Source organism: Chrysemys picta, chromosome 2, assembly GCF_011386835.1.
Source record: "Chrysemys picta bellii isolate R12L10 chromosome 2, ASM1138683v2, whole genome shotgun sequence".
NCBI classification, from domain to species: Eukaryota; Metazoa; Chordata; order Testudines; family Emydidae; genus Chrysemys; species Chrysemys picta.
In genome coordinates, this window is record NC_088792.1 from 19,062,301 (window position 1) to 19,081,062 (window position 18,762).

At 48.4% G+C, this 18,762-nt stretch overlaps 1 long non-coding RNA gene across 1 annotated transcript in view; it reads left to right on the top strand.

The window, feature by feature from the left end:
* The first annotated feature begins 3,181 nt into the window (after window positions 1-3,181).
* The window catches only part of LOC135981258 (uncharacterized), a 145,579-nt gene continuing 129,998 nt past the window's right edge, over window positions 3,182-18,762 (top strand). Inside the window, exon 1 of the long non-coding RNA XR_010598202.1 lies at window positions 3,182-3,475. This is a non-coding gene — a long non-coding RNA (uncharacterized LOC135981258). The remainder of the gene's footprint in view (window positions 3,476-18,762) is intronic.

Sequence of the window (18,762 nt, forward strand, 5' to 3'; positions counted from 1 at the left end):
TTTAAAATACAGCCAGCTCTCCTGGACTCCTTTCCCCCTCATGTTATTCTCCCAGGGGATCCTGCCCATCAGTTCCCTGAGGGAGTCAAAGTCTGCTTTTCTGAAGTCCAGGGTCCGTATTCTGCTGCTCTCCTTTCTTCCTTGTGTCAGGATCCTGAACTCGACCATCTCATGGTCACTGCCTCCCATGTTCCCATCCACTTTTGCTTCTCCTACTAATTCATCCTGGTTTGTAAGCAGTTGGTCAAGAAGAGCTCTGCCCCTACTTGGTTCCTCCAGCACTTGCACCAGAAAATTGTCCCCTACACTTTCCAAAAACTTCCTGGATTGTCTGTGCACCGCTGTATTGCTCTCCCAGCAGATATCAGGGTGATTAAAGTCTCCCGTGAGAACCAGGGCCTGTGATCTAGTAACTTCTGTTAGTTGCCGGAAGAAAGCCTCGTCCACCTCATCCCCCTGCTCTGGTGGTCTATAACAGACTCCCACGACATCACCCTTGTTGCTCACACTTCTAAACTTAACCCAGAGACTCTGTGTTTTTCTGCAGTTTCATACGGGAGCTCTGAGCAGTCATACTGCTCTCTTACCTCAGGGCTTTGGTCTCCTTCCCCCGGTGAACCTAGTTTAAAGCCCTCCTCACTAGGTTAGTCAGCCTGCTTGCGAAGATGCTCTTCCCTCTCTTCATTAGGTGGAGCCCATCTCTGCCTAGCACTCCTCCTTCTTGGAGCACCATCCCATGGTCAAAGAATCCAAAGCCTTCTCTCCGACACCACCTGCATAGCCATTCATTGACTTCCACGATTTGACGGTCTCTACCCGGGCCTTTTCCTTCCACAGAGAGGATGGATGAGAACACCACTTGCACCTCAAACGCCTTTATTCTTCTTCCCAGAGCCACGTAGTCTGCAGTGAGCCGCTCAAGGTCATTCTTGGCAGTATCATTGGTGCCCACATGGAGAAGCAGGAAGGGGTAGTGATCCGAGGGCTTGATGAGTCCCGGCAATCTCTCCATCACATCGTGAATCCTAGCTCTGGGCAAGCAGCAGACACCTTGGTTTTCCCAGTTGGGGCAGCAGATCGATGACCGAGGAGGGAGTCCCCAACCACCACCACCCGCCTCCTTCTCTGGAGCGGTGGTCATGGAACCCCCATCCGTAAGACAGTGCATCTCATGCCTTCCAATTGGTGGAGTCTCCTTCTACTCCCTTCCCTCACATGTATCATCTAGTCCACTCTCCGCATTAGTACCTGTGGAGAGAACATGAAAACAGTTGCTCACCTGTATCTGCATTGCTGGTACATGGACGCTCCTCTTTCTTCTTCTGGAGGTCACATGCTGCCAAATTTCTTCACCGTCCTTTTGTCCCTGCTGCACAGCCTGCTCTGATTCTTCAGAATGTTGTGTCCGTAGAAGCATATCCTGACGTCTGTCCAGGAAATCTTCATTTTTCTCTTATGCAATGCAGGGTCGACACTTGTTTCTCCAGACCTCAAACCTTCTCTTCCAATATGGAGACCAGCTTGCACTTTGTACAGAGAAAGTCACTTCTGTCCTGTGGAAGAAAAAGTCACTTCTGTCCTGTGGAAGAAAGACAAACATGGCACATCCTGTGCAAGTAACAAGAGCTGAACGCTCACCATCCATATTTCCTTCCTTCTAAGAGCTTCCTCAACTGTTGCAGTAACTACTTAGAGAAGCCTGCATGATGATAGCCTCAGTGCACTCTCCCGAGGCAAACTCCCAGGCAATCTCCCTCTGTTAGCCTCCGCTGTTTGCCGCTCAGCTGGTCCATCAATAGGTTCATTAATGGCTAATAGCCAGGCTGGGCAGGGATGGTATCCCTAGCCTCTTGTTTGCCAGAAGCTGGGAATGGGCGACAGGGGATGGATCACTTGATAATTCCCTGTTCTGTTCATTCCTTCTGGGGCCCCTGGGATTGGCTACTATCGGAAGACAGAATACTGGGCTAGATGGACCTTTGGTCTGACCCACTCTGGCCATTCTTATTCAAACTAAAGATGTATATATTTGTCCCCTGTGGTGAAAGGCTTAGCAAAACCTACTGTATCACACTTCCAACAGCACCTGGCACAAGGACAAAGTTAGTGTTACACCCTATAAATAAGGCTACAGTTTTGTCATGGACATTTTTAGTAAAAGTCATGGACAGGTCACGGGCAATGAACAAAAATTCATGGAAGCCGTGACCTCTCCCTGACTTTACTAAAAGCATCCCTGACAAAATGCGGAGGGAGGAGGGCCCAGCAGCCTGCCCCACTGCATGCAACAGCAGGGAGCTGTGCCTCCACCTCCGCTCAGTGGCTGGAAGCTGGGAGGGACCCCTGACCATGGGGCTGGGAGCTGGGGGGTGTCCCCCACTGCCCACAGTGACTGAGATCTGCGGGGTCCCCCACTGGCTGCAGGGCTGGGAGCTGGCAGGGGGGTCCCTCACTGCTGTGGTAGCTGGGCTGCTGTGGGAGGGTCCCCTGCTGCCAGCAGTGGTTGGGCTGCTGCGGGGCTCCAATGTCATGAAGGTCTCTGGAAGTCACAGATTCCGTGACTTCCACGACCTCCGTGACATACTCATAGCCTTATCTATAAGTTTAGTGAAGAACTAAGAGAAGTCCTTGCTCATAGTGAATTTCTCTCTTGCCTTCAAATGTAGTTGTAGTCACAACTCACTATGAAGAATGGCACCTTGCTACTCAATATAATGACTCCCTGTGCATGTGCACATCCTCTCTGCTTGCTTTGATGATGAAAACAAGTGTTCGCTTCAGCTTGCAGGCTATATTGGCTCTGCATTTCAAACCATGACAGCCATGGATGAGCAAGCTGCATCTAACTCTGAATCATGCACCATCATTGACTTAATGAGGAAAACTCCAGCTGCAGAATGTTAACTGCTGTTGTGATTAGAGGCAGGAAGAGTACAGCTGGATTTTCAGATCCCAGGTAGGGAGCACAATTAGAAAAATCACCATAACCTGAGCACATTTGAGAATGCTGTCACTGAGACAATATTATTCTTTTCACTAGTAGATGACAGCCCACATTTCACTCCACCTCTCACCTGAAAGGGTTAAGGTAGCTGGGAAGGGGCTAATTAACCTGATATGCTGCACTGGAGGGAGAATTAGGCTGGTTAGGCAAGCCCTCATAGAAGATGGAGCCTAGCTGGATAGGAACAGGCTGAGGTAGTGTAAAACTAAGAAGCTGAGAACAGAGTGGGTAATAGTCACTCTCTAACCTTTGGGAGGGAAAGGAAGACACTAAGGGGAGACTAGAAGCCTTGGAGTCCTGACCCTGGAAGGGGAGGACTATCATGACCTGGCCAGAGGCCAAGCCATGAAGAGGGAACTTCCTGTGTCGCAGAGAGAGAGATGTGGCAGGGCATGTGAATGAGCAGCAGAAGGGCGTGTTGGACCTGGAAGGAGCTAATGTGCAGAGTAGCCAGGAGGAGGTGCCCTAGTGGTGAGTGAACCCCATGACAAGGTGGCAGTAGGGTCAGTAATCCACCATCTGTATTTGATTTTTTCCCCCTTAGTGTTCTCTTTCTTTTAGGTCCTTGGAGGCCTATGGGGTATCTTTCTTTCTTGCATTGTGTGTGGCCAAAGATTAATGGGGAAACGTTTTCACATGTGCCCAATTCTGTGTGGCCTGGAATCAGATTATTCTAGTGCTTGGGGCAAGCCTTCTGACCAGCATGCCTGTGTACTTTTTCACTGAACACCATAGCAGGAAACACACTAACACGACACAAAGTGGCATGTATTAGTGATTAGGAAATCATCTATTGGAGCAGTAAAGCCACCTAGGTGAGTAGCATTTGGGGGCTCTTTTTTCCATGCACTGTATTGTAGTAAGCAGTGCCAGTGTGTGTGTGTTACCCAAAGTTTGTGCCCAGAGCTGCTGGAGTCACAACCATTTCTTTGTTACTTTGCGTTGCTGTTACTGCCACCTTCTCTGGTCAACTGTCACTTTCAAACTGCCACAGAACCTTTGGACTCCTACATTCCATCAGATTCTTTCTCACGGGGCCTAGTTTCACTGAACCTGGTTATATATTAAACAAAAAGGGCTCTCAGCCATGCTTCTGGCTGCTTCCATTGTTTCACACTGACTCAACCGACACAATGACATGCAGACAGAGTGACAATCCTGGAAGATTTGTGTTGGTTTGTGTGGGTGGCAAATGAGGGATGTGTGCTGCAGTGAGGGGTTATGGGTGCTTGGTTTTGAAGAACAGTGGCAGTGAGGCCAAGTAATCCACCTGGATTCAGAGTAACAATCCTGGAATCTTATTAATATATTATAGTAGTACCGCACCATGGTAGGTGTTACATGAACATGCAGCAAGAAATAGGCCCTTCCCCAAAGAGCATATAGCTAAATAGACATGCCAGCCAAAGGGTGGAAGTTGGAACAGATGTCTCTGTTCCATGAGACTTGCCCAAGGTCATGTGGCAGACCAGTGGCAGAGCTGGGAGTAGAATCGAGGTCTTCTGTTTGCCAGCCCAAAATAACCTAGCCACTAGACCACACTGCCACAAGGTATCAATTTGATAATCACTATAATTGCATATCACTTTTATTGCATCCTTATTACTTGATCATACAGCCTCACAGAGCGCTTGTCACTTCAATGATGCATAAAATGTCAGGTGCCTACCAGGAAGAGTCCAGTCTAAATAACATTCAGTACAAGTAAAGCAATAAAGGACAATAAATAAAAGGAGAGGGTTGGAAGTGCTGTAACATTGAATGCATTTTGAGATATCAAAGGACATGTAACAAAATCCCAATCTGAGGGCAGGTCTATACTACCACTTAAGTTAGGCTAACTTGCATTGCTCAGGAGTGCTAACCCCTCCTCTTCCCCAAATGACACCAGTTTTACGCTGTCCACACTGGCACGAGATGATCTCCCACCGACATAGCTTCTGCTTCTTGCTGAGGTAGAGTAATTATGCCAATGGGAGAACGCTCTCCCCTCGGCATAGCGTGTCTTCACCAGACGTGCAACAGCAGTGTAGCTGTATCAGCGCACATGTGCTGATGTAGCGCTGAAGTGTAGACTTGGCCTGTATTATCTTTCATCCATAAGGCAGGACAGTTGGCAGCAAGGGAGAATTAAGCTTAAACATGTCTCAGACCCAATGAAAGCTTGAGTGCACCTTCCTTTCTGCCTCTGCTGCCATCGAGAAACTCTCCCAACCAGATGTGCTCTTACCTTTTCTCCTCTTCCTCCAATATCCACTAAGTGATGGGTTTTTGCTTGACATTCTGAACTTCCTCCCAAGTGTGGAAGTCCAGTCCACCCATTAAATGGAGGACTAGTTACCGTCAGCACTGTGATCCATTGCCACCTTCTGCTCTTCCTTGGATTCGTTGCTGTGCCTGACTGTGTATTCCCATGCTCCGAGTATTCACGATAGTCCACCAATGGCAGCGGGAGGGTGCTCCTGAACATGAGCTGACCTCCTGGTTGGTGTGTATGTTACCATTAAATGATGCATATGAATGAGCTGAATCAGTTGTTGGGTGAAGGCAATGTGTGAGATGCATAAAGGAAATTATGTGTTTGTGAGAGACAAACATATTGTATTTCATACAATTGCACTGGGAAAGGAAGAGGTAGCATCCAAAAGTGCATAAATAAACAGTGGCCCAGCACTGGTTTATAGTTGCTAAGACTTCACACTCCATCAGTTCTAAAAAGACCTCTGCTCCTTAACCAAACAGCAGAGGCTTATATACAACTGGATACCATAACTCACTAAATCTTTATCACTCTATAGATCAAATTCTGCTCTCGTGCTTTGAAACCAACAGTTTTGCACCTATTTACAGCAGGGCTGAATTTGGCCTATAATCTTCACTGTGTCCTTTGGCACAGCCTACATATTAACTAGAACAAAGCATTTATGTCCAAAATTCAACAGACTAAAGTTATGTTAGTTGAATTATGTAATCAGAAAGAGAAATTTAACTTCATTTAGAGAGCTACAGGGATAATTTTGTGTTTCCCTAGAGCCTCTTGACAAGATACCTGCAAAATAAGGGTTACCTCCTCACTCTATTTAATAACCTAGCTTTCCTAGAAGCCTTCAATTCAGTAAAACAAATTAAAGCCTAATTTAGCAACTCTCCACATGGTACTGGGATATTTATAAGCAAGTCACAGCTAAATTAGTCCAGCCTTTGCTAGATCTATAAATACCACTTTTAGAAGGAGGAGATGCCTCACTTCTAAAAGCTGAAAGAACTGGGCTACTCATCATAGTTCTCTTAGAGTATCCTCCAGCATCCAGCCTTCATACTTCTTGCTCCACAAAATAACACAGGCACTGATTAAAAAATGACCGATGCTGGATTATCTGATTCTGATTTATGGTGATCAGGAAGGATGGTTCAGTGCATGTTTATACACGTTTCTTCAAAGGCCTTTGACTTAATTGGCTTGTGAGCTCCTTGGGGCAAGGACCATCTCTTTTATTACAGTGCCTAGCAAAATGGAGCGCTGATCCTTTTAGGTGCTACTACAGTATAAGTAATATTTATATTTGAGGATAAATTATTGGAATTGCAAAAAACAAAGGGACAATGAGGGGCTTACTTCCAATGGGCCTCCTCAATTAAGCCCACAATATTTGCACTTGCTTTCATTTCTAGGGTTGTGAGTTAGAGCTGAGCTGGAAATTGTTGTCCTATCTTGCAAAAATTGTTGAGATTTCAAAACTTTCCCATTTTGTATCGGGATGAAACCGAGATCTTTCTCAATGTTTTGCAAAGTTCCTGCTCTGACTCAGGCAGGAACTTGAACTTGGGTTTCCCATACAATGCCCTTACCTCTTTCCCTGTCACACACACCCGTTCACAGTGAAAGTTTAATCAAAGCTGATACGTTCCCACAAAAAGTTTGTTTTGACAAATCATCTGTTTAGTTGAAAAATTCCCATGCAGCTGTAATGTGAATAATCTTCTATGGTTTTCTGGGGGTAAACAGTGGTTGGGAGAATGAGCAAGGGCCCATTTGGGAGTGAGGAGAGGTTGGAAAGGAACAGACATCTGAACATAGAAATGATCCTTTATCATTTTAAATTCTGTCCGTTTGCATGTATAAATGTGGAGGTTTGATTGTGCAACTGACTGTGTGCCCAAGTATTAGAGGACACTGAAGAGGCCCTTTGACAATTTGACAACATTTTAGAAGTTTTGCCAGCATAAGTGGTAGTGAAAGACAGCTCTGTCAGCAGGAGAGTGTCTCCCGCTGACAACTTATGCCGCTCATGGAGGTGGTTTTATGATGTTGACAGGAGAACTCTCTCCCATCAGTATAGTGCGGCTACACGAGCGATCTTACAGAGGTGCAGCTGCATTGGTACAGTGTGCCACTGTAAACTCGCTAATGTAGACGTGGCCTAGAATAAGCTATGCTGGCATAGGTGCCGACTCCATGGGTGCTCCAGGGCCGGAGCACCCACAGGGAAAAAAATTGGGTGTTGAGCACCCACCGGCAGCTCCCCCTGGCCCCGCCCCGTCCCCCTGCTTCAACTTGCCTCCGCCAACACTGTGAGCATGCCGCCGCATCCTGCTTCTCCTCCCTCTCAGCCCTTGCGCTGTGACACAGCTGATTTGTGGGGCAGGGAGGGAGGGGGAGAACGCTGTGCGCTGGGGGAAGAGGCAGGGCCGGGGCAGGGATTTGGGGAAGGGATCCAATAGGGGCAGGGAGTGGGCGGAGTTAGGGCCGGGACTTTGGGGATGGGGTTGGAATGGGGGCAGGGCCAGGGGCGGGGATGGGGTAGAGTCGGGGCAGGGGTGGGGAAAGGGGCAAGGGGGCGCGGGCACCCACCAGCGCCGGAGAAAGTTGGTGCCGCTATATGCTGGCACTTTTGCCTGTATAAACTATGTCCACACTAGGAGTGCTTAACATCCCTTCAGTCATGGGGAGAGAGAGGAGGAAAGGAGAGAAAAAAAGCTGGGGAGTCTCTTCACCTTGAATGGTCCCTTGAAATGTGTTAACTAGTTGTGCTAAATGATTGATTCCACCTTGTACTTAGCTGTGACATTCTAGAGCTGTCTACACTGCTGTTAAACACCAGTGGCTGCCCTGTGTCAGCGGATTTGGGCTCGGGCTGTGCGGCTGCGTAGTTGCGGTGTTGATGTTCAGGCCTGGGCTGGGTTCTGGGACCCTGTGGGAGGGGTGGGTCCGAGAGTCTGAGCTCCATTGTGAGCCTGAATATCTACACCGCAACTAAATAGCCTGGTGAGCCAGAATCAGCTGCCACAAGCCAGCTGCAGGTGTTTAATTGCAGTATAGATAGACCCTCTGAGTATGTGTCCAGACCTGAAGAAGAGCTCTGTATGAGCTCGCAAGCTTGTCTCTCACTAACAGAAGTTGGTCCAATAAAAGAGATTACCTCACCCATCTTGTCTCTCTAATATCCTGGGACTGACACAGCTACTACAACGCTGTGTGCAACTAATAAAGCATGCATCTATCATTGCCTTGATCAATGTGCTTCTACAGTGTGCTGCATCCCTGGTCCCTTTTAGACTGTGAAATTTTGGGGTTGGGGACTGTTGTCCCCATTCCCCACAGTGCTAAGTGGCTGTAAAACTGTATCATTCAGATTTGGTAGCACTTCACACCCACTTTGCACAAAGTGCAAGGCTGCAGAGACTCAGGCCCCATGTCTTCTTGAATACGCCCTTCACGCAATGATGGGTGTGCATTGCTACAGTCTAACTAATGAATAATAAGGATTTGGTCCAGAGCTCATAGATGAGCTACTTATTCATGTTTCTATGGAAAAACCAAGTATGTTTAAAACAAATAATAATACAAATCCTTTTGCTATAAGTTGACTGAGCTGCATAATTGTCATTATTTACTATTTGTATTGGCATAGTGTCTAGAAGCCCCAGTCATGGAGCAGGACCCCGTTGTGCTAGGTGCTGTACGAACACAGAATAAAATGAGAGCCCCTGCTTCAAGGGGCTTCCAGTCAGGAACAATAATTCTCTGCATTTGGAAAAACATAGATGGAATCATGGCATTGGGGCCTCCGTATGTAATTTATTTCAGAATTTAAGCTTCTCTGTGTTATTTTCAAACAAATTTACTTGTAAGCCTTTTGGTTCACAGTATGAACCCAGGGGGATTTGGCCAGATCCCAGGAGGTGCCAAGCACTCATAGTTCCCACTGACAGCACTGGGTACGTGGGCACTAAGCACTCACTAGGATCAGGCCCCCACTTCTTTGAGTCTCCAGCCAGAGAGACAGAAGCAGGAGTACCAATAGAGTTATGTACTGCCTGCTGCCCCCTCATTTATCTCCACGGAGTGTTACTTTTGAAGCTTAATTATCAGCATCCGTGATCCTGAGCAGACAAGCTAAATGCAAATTTCATGGCAATGCAAATGCAGAATTTCCATTTCATGCTTGGAGGAGGGAGATAGGACTGTGAGACCTCATCCAATTGCAGCCCCTTCCTGAACTAATAGATCCGATCTGATTCAAACCTGCTGCTGCTTCTGCCCTTGAGTCTATAAAATCACTGCAACTTCCCTTGCTACTTCTGTAGCTTCTTCCTGGAATATGATACTCTACCCTTCCCAGTCCCCCAGAATTGATTCAGTTTCAGACACACTGCCCTCTCCCCCACCTCCCAGGATTTTAAAATCATGACCCTGTGTCAGGGCCGGCTCTAGGCACCGGCAAACCAAGCACGTGCTTGGGGCAGCACATTTTCAAGGGCAGCATTCTGGCCTTTTTTGTGTGTGTGTGTGTGTGCTTCCGGCAGCAAACGCCTAGAGCCGGCCCTGGCAGCAGCAGCGCGTCGTGCGCAGGGGGCGCTCTGTAGGTGCTGCGGTTCGTGCCGCAGGGGAGCAGCGCCCACACCTTGTAGCTGGGCCGGGCAGGCTTCGAGCGGGGGACACTCAGGCTGGGGGACATCCCACGGGGCACACGGAGTCGCCTGCAGGTGCTGCAGGGCGGCTGCCCCCAGCGCTGCAGCCGGGGCTGGGCGAAGCGGCCCAAGCCGCCCAGGGACTGTGGCAGGGCGGCCAGAAGCAGCAGCGGGGCCATAGAGGGCGGGGCGCTGTCGTGCGGGGCCCGCGTCCCGCTCTCTGGGGCTCCGCTGCCTCTGGGGTTACCGTGCCCTGGCTCCTCAGCCCTCTGCCAGGGCAGTTCCCCAGCTCTGCCCTCCCAGGTCCCAGCTGGTATTGGAGGCAGGAGCCCTGGATGGCGGGACCCTGGGCTGAGGCACGGCCCGGGAGCCCCGCTGCTTACCCCGACCCTGCCAGCACCGGACCAGCTGGAGGTGAGGGGGGAGTAGGCAGAGTTATCATTGGTGGGCGGGGGGGAGCCCAGGGCTGGGGCGGCACGGGGTGCGGGTGGGAGGGGGGGAACAGAGAACCCAGGGCTGGGGTGGGGGGCAGCCAAAAAATTTTTTGCTTGGGGCGGCCAAAAACCTAGAGCCGGCCCTGCCCTGTGTTGCTGCACTCAAACTCAGTCAGGTCCCTGGCCGTTCAAGCTCCGTAGACTTCTCTTCTAGTGAGTCTACCCATCACAGCATTAATATCACTGTGCCCATTACCCTGTCTAAGGACTCCATTCCCCTGACTGGGAAAGATCCATTTTTAAAGTGAATGTTAATCTGTCTTATCACTGTACTGCTCCTATTGCTCTTAGGCTGCGGACCAAATTTGTTGTTGTGCTGAGCTGGCTCTCTTCTGCATTCAGCACTTCTTTATCCTAAGCACACTGTGTGTGTCATGAAGCAAACAGTGCTACACAGCTCCTGAGTTTCACGCTGTTTAACACCTTCCGGGGCAGCATACTCCTATCTAAGGGCATGCCACACTAGAAGCTTAAGTCAACTTATTTTAGGTTGATTTACCACCGCCATAGTAATTACTGTGGTGGTTCATGTCCACACTGCCCTTCTTCTGTGGGTGGTGCGTGTCCTCACCAGGAGCGCTTCACTGACTTGAGGGGCAGTGAGGGGGTGGGCATGAGAGCCTGGGCTCTCAGCTCCATACACCAATCCTCCTGCCCTCTTCTCAGCTCCCTGCTGGGAGCCCAGCTGCCCCTCCCCCGCCCCGGGCTCTTGTCTTCCCGCTGAGAGCACGGCAGCCAACCGGACTCCAGGCATGGAGCTCCATGCCGGGCACAGCCTTGCTCCGAGTGGGGAGCCGAGAGCCTGCGGGGCAGCCGGGCTCCTGGCAGGGAGATCCATGCCTGGAGTCTGGTCAACGGTCATGCTCCCAGCTGGGAGCCAGGAGCCCAGGGGGCAGCTCAGGCTGGGAGTGGGGAGCTGGCTTTCTTGTCAATTTCACAGCTCCAGCAGAGTCGTGAAATTGACAAGAATGACAGCCAATAGATGTAAGTAACCTAGTGTCTACAGGGACACTGTGTCATCCTAACTACACCAACCTAAGCCCTCTGCCTCTCGTGGAGGTGAAGTTATGTTGGTGTAGTAGGGTACTTACATCGGCGGGAACAAGGCTGTAGTGTGTACGCTGACATAATTAGGTCGACATAAACTGCCTTACATTGACCTAATACTGAGGTCTAGACCAGGCCTTAGGTGTGTCTACACTTACAGCGCCACAGTGGTGCACCCGCCACTGTAGAGCTTAGTGAAGACACTATCTACGCCAACGGGAGAGTTTCTCCTGTCATTGTAGGTACTCCACTTCCTCGAGAGGTGGTAGCTATGTCGATGGGAGAAGCCCTCCTGTTGACATAGCACTACCTACATCAGGGGTTAGATCTGCATTCCTTGGGGGTCTGGGTTTTCCATACCCCTGAGTGACATACTTATACCAACCTAAATTCCTAGTCTAGACCATGGCTTAGGTTCTTCTAGTGTCCTCAACTGAGCTCCTCACAATCTATAATGTTTTTATCCGCACTACACCCCTTTGAAGTAGGAAGACTATTATCCGCTTTTTACAGATGGGAAACTGAGGCATAAGAGGCTAAGTGACTTTCCCAAGGCCACACAGGATGTCAGTGCCAGAGCAGGAAATTGACTCCAGGTGTCTCAAGTCCTAGGCTAATCATTAGACCATCCATCCTCTCTACTCCTGGGGGCTAAAACATTATTTTAAAAACCACCTTCCCTTTTCCACAGCTCAGGCTACAGAAAAACAGCAGGCAGTGCTAAAAAGGCAAGGTTTGGAGAGAAAAAAGGTGATGCCAGGCAAAGAAAATACCCCTCTCCAGTATTTTATTCAGGCACTCAACTTCTTAGGGTTCTGTAGTTGGATAGCCATTCACAATTTCTCCTCCCTTGGTGTTCACACCTCAACTGCTAGCAGAGCACCTCACCCTCCCTGATTGAACTAACCTCGTTATCTCCATACTGATTTATACCTGCCTCTGGAAATTTCCATTACTTGCATCTGAAGAAGTGAGGTTCTTACCCACAAAATCTTATGCTCCCAATACTTCTGTTAGTCTTAAAGGTGCCACAGGACCCTCTGTTGCTTTTTACAGATTCAGACTAACACGGCTACCCCTCTGATACTATCTGCATAATGGAGCTATTAAAACCTACAAGAAATTAAAACCTCCCTGCTTTATAAGGATGTTGTAAGGCTCAGTTTATGGATATTTGCAATGCACTTTGAGATTATTGGAAGATCCTACAGACATGCATTTTAAGTCTGAAGCACTAACTATTCTGAGGAGAGGCTGCTGACTTTGTGGACTATTCAGAGGGCATAATCCTCAGAGAACCATATAATGTCAGTGAATTCCCCTGTAATTGTCTAGCAGCTCCTAGCACAAACAATCTCAGCCTCCAAATCATGAAAACAAAATCGGGCCATTTCAGTCCAAGTATTTTAGTGTTTGTTTCTGCATTTGTGATATGAGAGATGAAGAAAGATTCCTGCAAAAAGACACCTGGCATGTAAGCCACGGAGTGGGGATATGGGTGTAGAATAAATGCTTGTTCTTTGTCCTTCTCTCTCTTGCCATGCTTAAATCAACTTGTGTAATGCCCTGTGATCTACATCTCTGCTCATTGTCTTGAGAGAGTGCATTGCATATATCCCAGAGTTTGGGATACCAGAACACTCTAAAGCAGCGGTTCTCTAACTTTAGTAACCTGAGAGCCCCCATTTTGATTTAAAATTTTTTGTGGACCCCCAAGTCCTCCACTCCACCCCAGACCCTGCCCCCACTCCACCCCTTTCCCCTCAAGGCCCCGCCCCCAACTCTTCCCATGCCCGTTCCACCCCTGCCCCTCCTCCTCTTCCCTGCCTCTGTCTGCTCCATCCCCTCCCTCCCTCCCTCCCAGTGCCTCCTGCACGCCGCTGAACAGCTGTTCCCCAGTGTGCAGGAGGTGCTGGGGGGAGTTGATCAGTGGGGCCAGTGGCCCTGGATATGATTCCGCCCCCTTCCCTGAGAGCACCCTGTCCTTCCATCCGTCCCCGCAACACCTCCTGCACACCGGGGAACAGCTGTTCTGTGGCATGCAGAAGGCGCTGGGAGGGAAGGGGAGGAGTTGATCAGCAGGGCCCGTGGATCCCCTAGAGTACTCTCACAGACCCCAAAGGGTCCATGGACCCCAGTTTGAGAAATGCTGCTCTAAAGGCCTGATTCTGATCTCCCTTACACCACTGTAGCTCTATTCACTTAATTACACCCTTGTGAGCAAGATCAGAATACTGATCCCTCAAATCAATAAGGCATACTATTTGTTTCCTTTGGTTTGCTTTATCCAGAACATTTATTAGGAATCACTAAGAGGTGTGTGCAGTGCATGCAGGAGATACTGTCAGATGTCCTGCTAACCACTCCCTTTTAATAAATAATTGAGACAGCAAAAATCCATTGCCAGGCTGCCAGATACAGCGAGACCTTAACAATTCTAGGTTACATGCTGTTCTGCCCAAAATATGTTTAGTTCATAATGATTTGAAGAGAACACACTGCTTTTCCTGATGACTTTGCACCTTTTTGAATTGCTATCTCTTCCAGTGACACAGATGACTTGTTCATTTAATGACAGAAAAACTGTTTCATTTATCTTTTTTCCTTTCCTCTTCTTCTGCATTCTCAACTTTTTACGATCCTAGAGGTTCCATGGGGAAAGTCTGCATTGAATACATGACCAGATTTGTTTAGTATCAGATTCCTGAATATTTAACTGTACTATATTACCAGCAGCTGGTGAGAACATTCACTGTACAGATGAATTAAGAAATAGAATTTAAAAAATAATTCTGTTTTACAGTTGTGATTAATCTCTGGTGGTTTCTGCTCTGTGATCTTGATGGTAATATGTGAATGCAATCATAGGTGCCAACTCTGTGGGTGCTCTGGGGTTGAAGCACCCAAGGAAAAAAATAGTGGGTGCTCCCCCCCCCCCCCATCAGCTCCTGCCTGCCAGCAGCTCCGCTAATCAGTACCTCCTGCCCACCGGTGATCAGCTGTTCAGCAGCGTGCAGGAGGCACTGTGCGGGGGAGTGGGAGGAGTGCAGGTGGGGCGCACTCAGGAGTGGGAAGAGGTGGGGCGGAGGTGGGGGCTTGGGCGAAGGGGTGAAGTAGGGGTCTAACACCCATCGGCAACTCAGATGGTGCCTCTGAATGCAATATTGCTGCTGGTTGGTGGATTCCTTATGTAACTCCCCTTTCCTCCTTGGGTTACTCAGGAGCAGGTAACACTCACCTGTGTGCCTGGGCACCTGATGTTGTTGACATTAAAGAAGATCCTGTGTATCCCAGTAGTGATGTTGGATAAGTGGGAATCCTCTATTCACCCTCTACCGCAGTCCCTTTACTCCTAAAGGAAGTTTAAATTGGCAGTGTCTCCACCTGGCTGGCCCCTGTACACACTCAATGGCCTGCCTTGGGAACCTCCAGGAATAAACCCCATCAAATAGTAGTAGTAATAACCTGTGGCATGGGTCTAACTCAAAAATACCAATTATAAATAATATACATCCAATATACTTAAATTAGAGTTAACACACCTTTACTTAACAACTTAAAGAAACAGGGTATAACAGACTAAGATTAAATGTCACTACTAATTTAAATCCACATGGGGCAGTTGAATAAAATCAATTAACAAATATATTATATGGTGATAAATGAAACTTTTCTAACTGGCATTTACACTGCCACCATTTACCCCACCCCAGAGTGTCCACTCCTCTGGATTTCAGAGTCCTAGACACTTGCTTGCATGGGCGCACTTGAAGATCTGCAGCTGGAGACAGCACTCTGTCGGGTCTGTGTATCTGTCCAGCCAAGGCAACAAGCTGCACAACCCCTCTGACGATTGGAGCCGGCCCCACCAAATGTCAGCAGCTCTGGGTCCTGGTTTGGTGGGAAGATCCTTCTGCCTCTCCTCAGACTCAGTCTCTCTGCTGTGCCCCTTCCCTTGCAAGTACTTTCCCAAACAAGAGTGGGGGTTACTCATAGTTCCTTCACTGCAGGCCCAGCTCACTCAGCTCTAGCCACAGCAGTAGTCTCTGCCCTGGCTCCAGTGAAGCTGTCAACAGCCTCTGAGGCTCCCTGCTCGATCAAAGCCCCTGCAGGCTCTCAGCAGCAGCTTCTGTCTTCCTAACAGCAGCTCCTGGTATGGACAGAGCTCCACAGCAGCAATCTCACTCCTTTCCCCAAAATGGAGTCTACCCCTGCTCTCAGGGGCGGCTCTATGTATTTTGCCGAGCTAAGCACGGCAGTCAGGTGGCTTTCGGTGGCACACCTGCAGGAGGTCTGCTGGTAATGCAGATTCAGCAGCATGCCTGCGGGACGTCCACCGGTCCCGCGCCTTTGGTGTACCCGCCGCCGAATTGCCGTGGAAACTGCGGGACCGGCTGACCTCCCGCAGGCATGCTGCCTAAGGCAGCCTGACTGCCGCCCTCATGGCGACCAGCAGGCCGCCCCCTGCGGCTTGCCGCCCCAGGTACGCGCTTGGTGCGCTGGTGCCTGGAGCTGCCCCTGCCTGCTCTCCCTGCACGAGGAAGTCGCAGTCTTTCCCCAAGGCATCATGGGAGTTGTAGTCTCTAAGGCTAGATTGCAGCACACAGGCTTTTCCCCTGGAACACTCCCAATAAAATTCAGAGGCTCTTCTAGTAAAGGGTGCCTATACTTATTAAACATTCTGTAGAAAAATATGTACTGCAAAAATGTAACAAGAAAATTGGAATATTCAAAAGTAAGCTTCATCCTTTCATCCACTACTGCAAAGTAATCTCTTTTACACTGGGGCCATGTATCATAATGTGCAACAGTTACGGACATGCTAGAAAGAACTATCATGAAGCCAATGCATTATTTTCTATATAAACGAGGCGTATGACTCAATGGTTACAGCACAAGATTGTAAGTCAAGCTTCCTGGGTTTTATTCCGGACTCCATCACCATCTCATTGTGTGATTTAAGGAAGTCATTTAGCTGTTCTTTGCCTCAGTTTACCCATCCACAATATGGGTGTAACAGCAAAATAATTACTACACATACTTTAGTCTCAGAAGTGTTAGATGCAATTAATAGATATTTATAAAATCCTTTGAGATTCTCTGAAGAAAAGCATTATATGTGCAAAGTATTATTATAATCATGCCCTAGTACTTAAAAAGGAAAAATTGCTATTGTGTTGGATGCATTTCAGCAGATAATAAAGTGATCCCTTTAGATGATTGTATATCAGTTTTAGTTTTTAATGTGCTTTGAGATTTTTCAAGATGAAGGGTGCTTTTTATAAATAAAAGATTATTATTGCTTCATGTTGCTGGGGCTGGAAGAGCCTGGTGGGATAATGGAAAAACAAAATTCTAGCATGGCATTCCATAAATGGAGAAGAGATGATTGTTTTGAAGCAAACTACTCTGAGATGAGCATTTGTAGAATGACTCAGTGGCTGTCTTAATCCAACTTTCTGAAATTTAGAATGTTGACAAAAATTGGGCAGATACATCCCCAAGATTGGGAAGGCAGCTCCCATTGCCAAGAGTAAATATCCTCTTTTTCTGGGAATGACATAACCTGCTAGCAATGTGAACTCAGCCTTGTCTCATTTGGGAGGTTGCTTCCAGAGTGATTCTGTTTGCAATTAATGATTCCAAGAGAGGTGTTTCATTTATCATGAGAAGACTCTATGCTTGCATAACTAAACTGGCTCTTTATTTAAAAACTAATTACAGAGATGCTGCAGCTAGCATTCCAGTCATGTGCACACAGATTTACTTCCCGGTGCCTCTCAAAACTCTTCCTTCCTGCAAGCTTGGCTCCTCCCTCCAAGTTCCATGCAGGTTGTTACCCAAGTTGGAAGTAGTCTCTGTGCTGTGGTGGGAATGGAATGGGTATGACATTTGCTGCATTGTTGCAGGTAATTCCTTGTAATGGGGCCAGCTTCACTGGTACATTCTGGCTGCTCCACTGATGTGCAATAGCCAAAAATCTGGCTTAGCTGTAGAAGCAGGTAGAATAGTCTTTAAATAGCAAAGGATAATATGTTCCACTATTGCTAGTGCCATATGTAAGCAGAGTCAGGATGAGCTCTACCCTGACATCTGGTGGTGAATTATGGCGAGTGTGGAAAAGAACTCCAGGGGCTGATCTTGTTTGCATAGGCACGCCCACTCGCCTGGCATGAAACAACAGCAACTGAAAGTGGTTACTTTGGCTGGTGTGGGATCCCCAGTTTCTCTGTTATTGGGGCAGGAAGAATAAAGCATTGTTACCCTGATTATGGGTATATGGATATACTTCTGTCATACAAGGCCAGTGGAACTGTTGTATGACAGAAGGACTCACCATTACCTAAGTAGCACTTGCTAGACAAGGGGCATGGGTTCCAAAACCCAGTGAATTGAGAGAGGGGATGGGGATAGGTATCTGTACCTGATGGTATGGGTCCCCTTTGAGGGTGCAAAGTACCACCACCACCACCACCTTCTTCTTCTTCTCTTTCTCTTTCTTCTCCTCCTCCTCTCTCCACTGTTGAATGTCAGAGCTAACTTTGATTCCGTTAGGAGTCTATTTACAGACTGCTGAGCTGAATTCACTTTTGGCTAATGGTGCACCACCACTGAGGCTCCCCTACTATGAGCTGAAATCACAAAAGAGCTAAAGTTATTAAGAGCTGAGATCACTGAGTGCTGTGTTAAATAGTGGGGGAGCCTTGGCTGGCGGAGCAGTTTGCGGGGACGGCTGGAGGAGCAGCGAGCAGTGCAGAGCCTTGCGGGGATGGTTGGAGCGGCCCAAGGAACGGCGAGCGGAGCCGTTTGCAGGGACGGCTGGAGCGGCTCACAGGTCGGTGAGCGGAGCGGAGCAGCTCGTAGAGCAGAGCAGTTTGTGGGACGGCAGGAAGTGGACTGGCTCGTGGTGAAGGCTGCGGCAGAACCCCACGGAGAGGTAGCCAGTCGGCCTCGGATCACGTAAGGTGCCCCCTTAACACCCTGTGTGCCCCTCTTTTACTCTGGGGCTGCACTGACTAGGGACATAGACTTTGGGGATGTTGGACTTTGGGGACTCTGGGTGATTTTTGGGTTGCTGGATTCAAGAACCAAAGGGAAAGGGGTGGGGTGGGTCTTTTGCTCCTGGTTTGTGTTATGAATCCTGTTTGTGGTGGTTTTCCAATTTAATGCTGATATTGTTTACCTCATGTTATTAAATATTTTCTGCTACACTCAGACTCTGTGCTTGCGAGAGGGGAAGTATTGCCTCTTAGAGGCACCCAGGGGGTGGTATATAATTGTCCCAGGTCACTGGGTGGGGGCTCG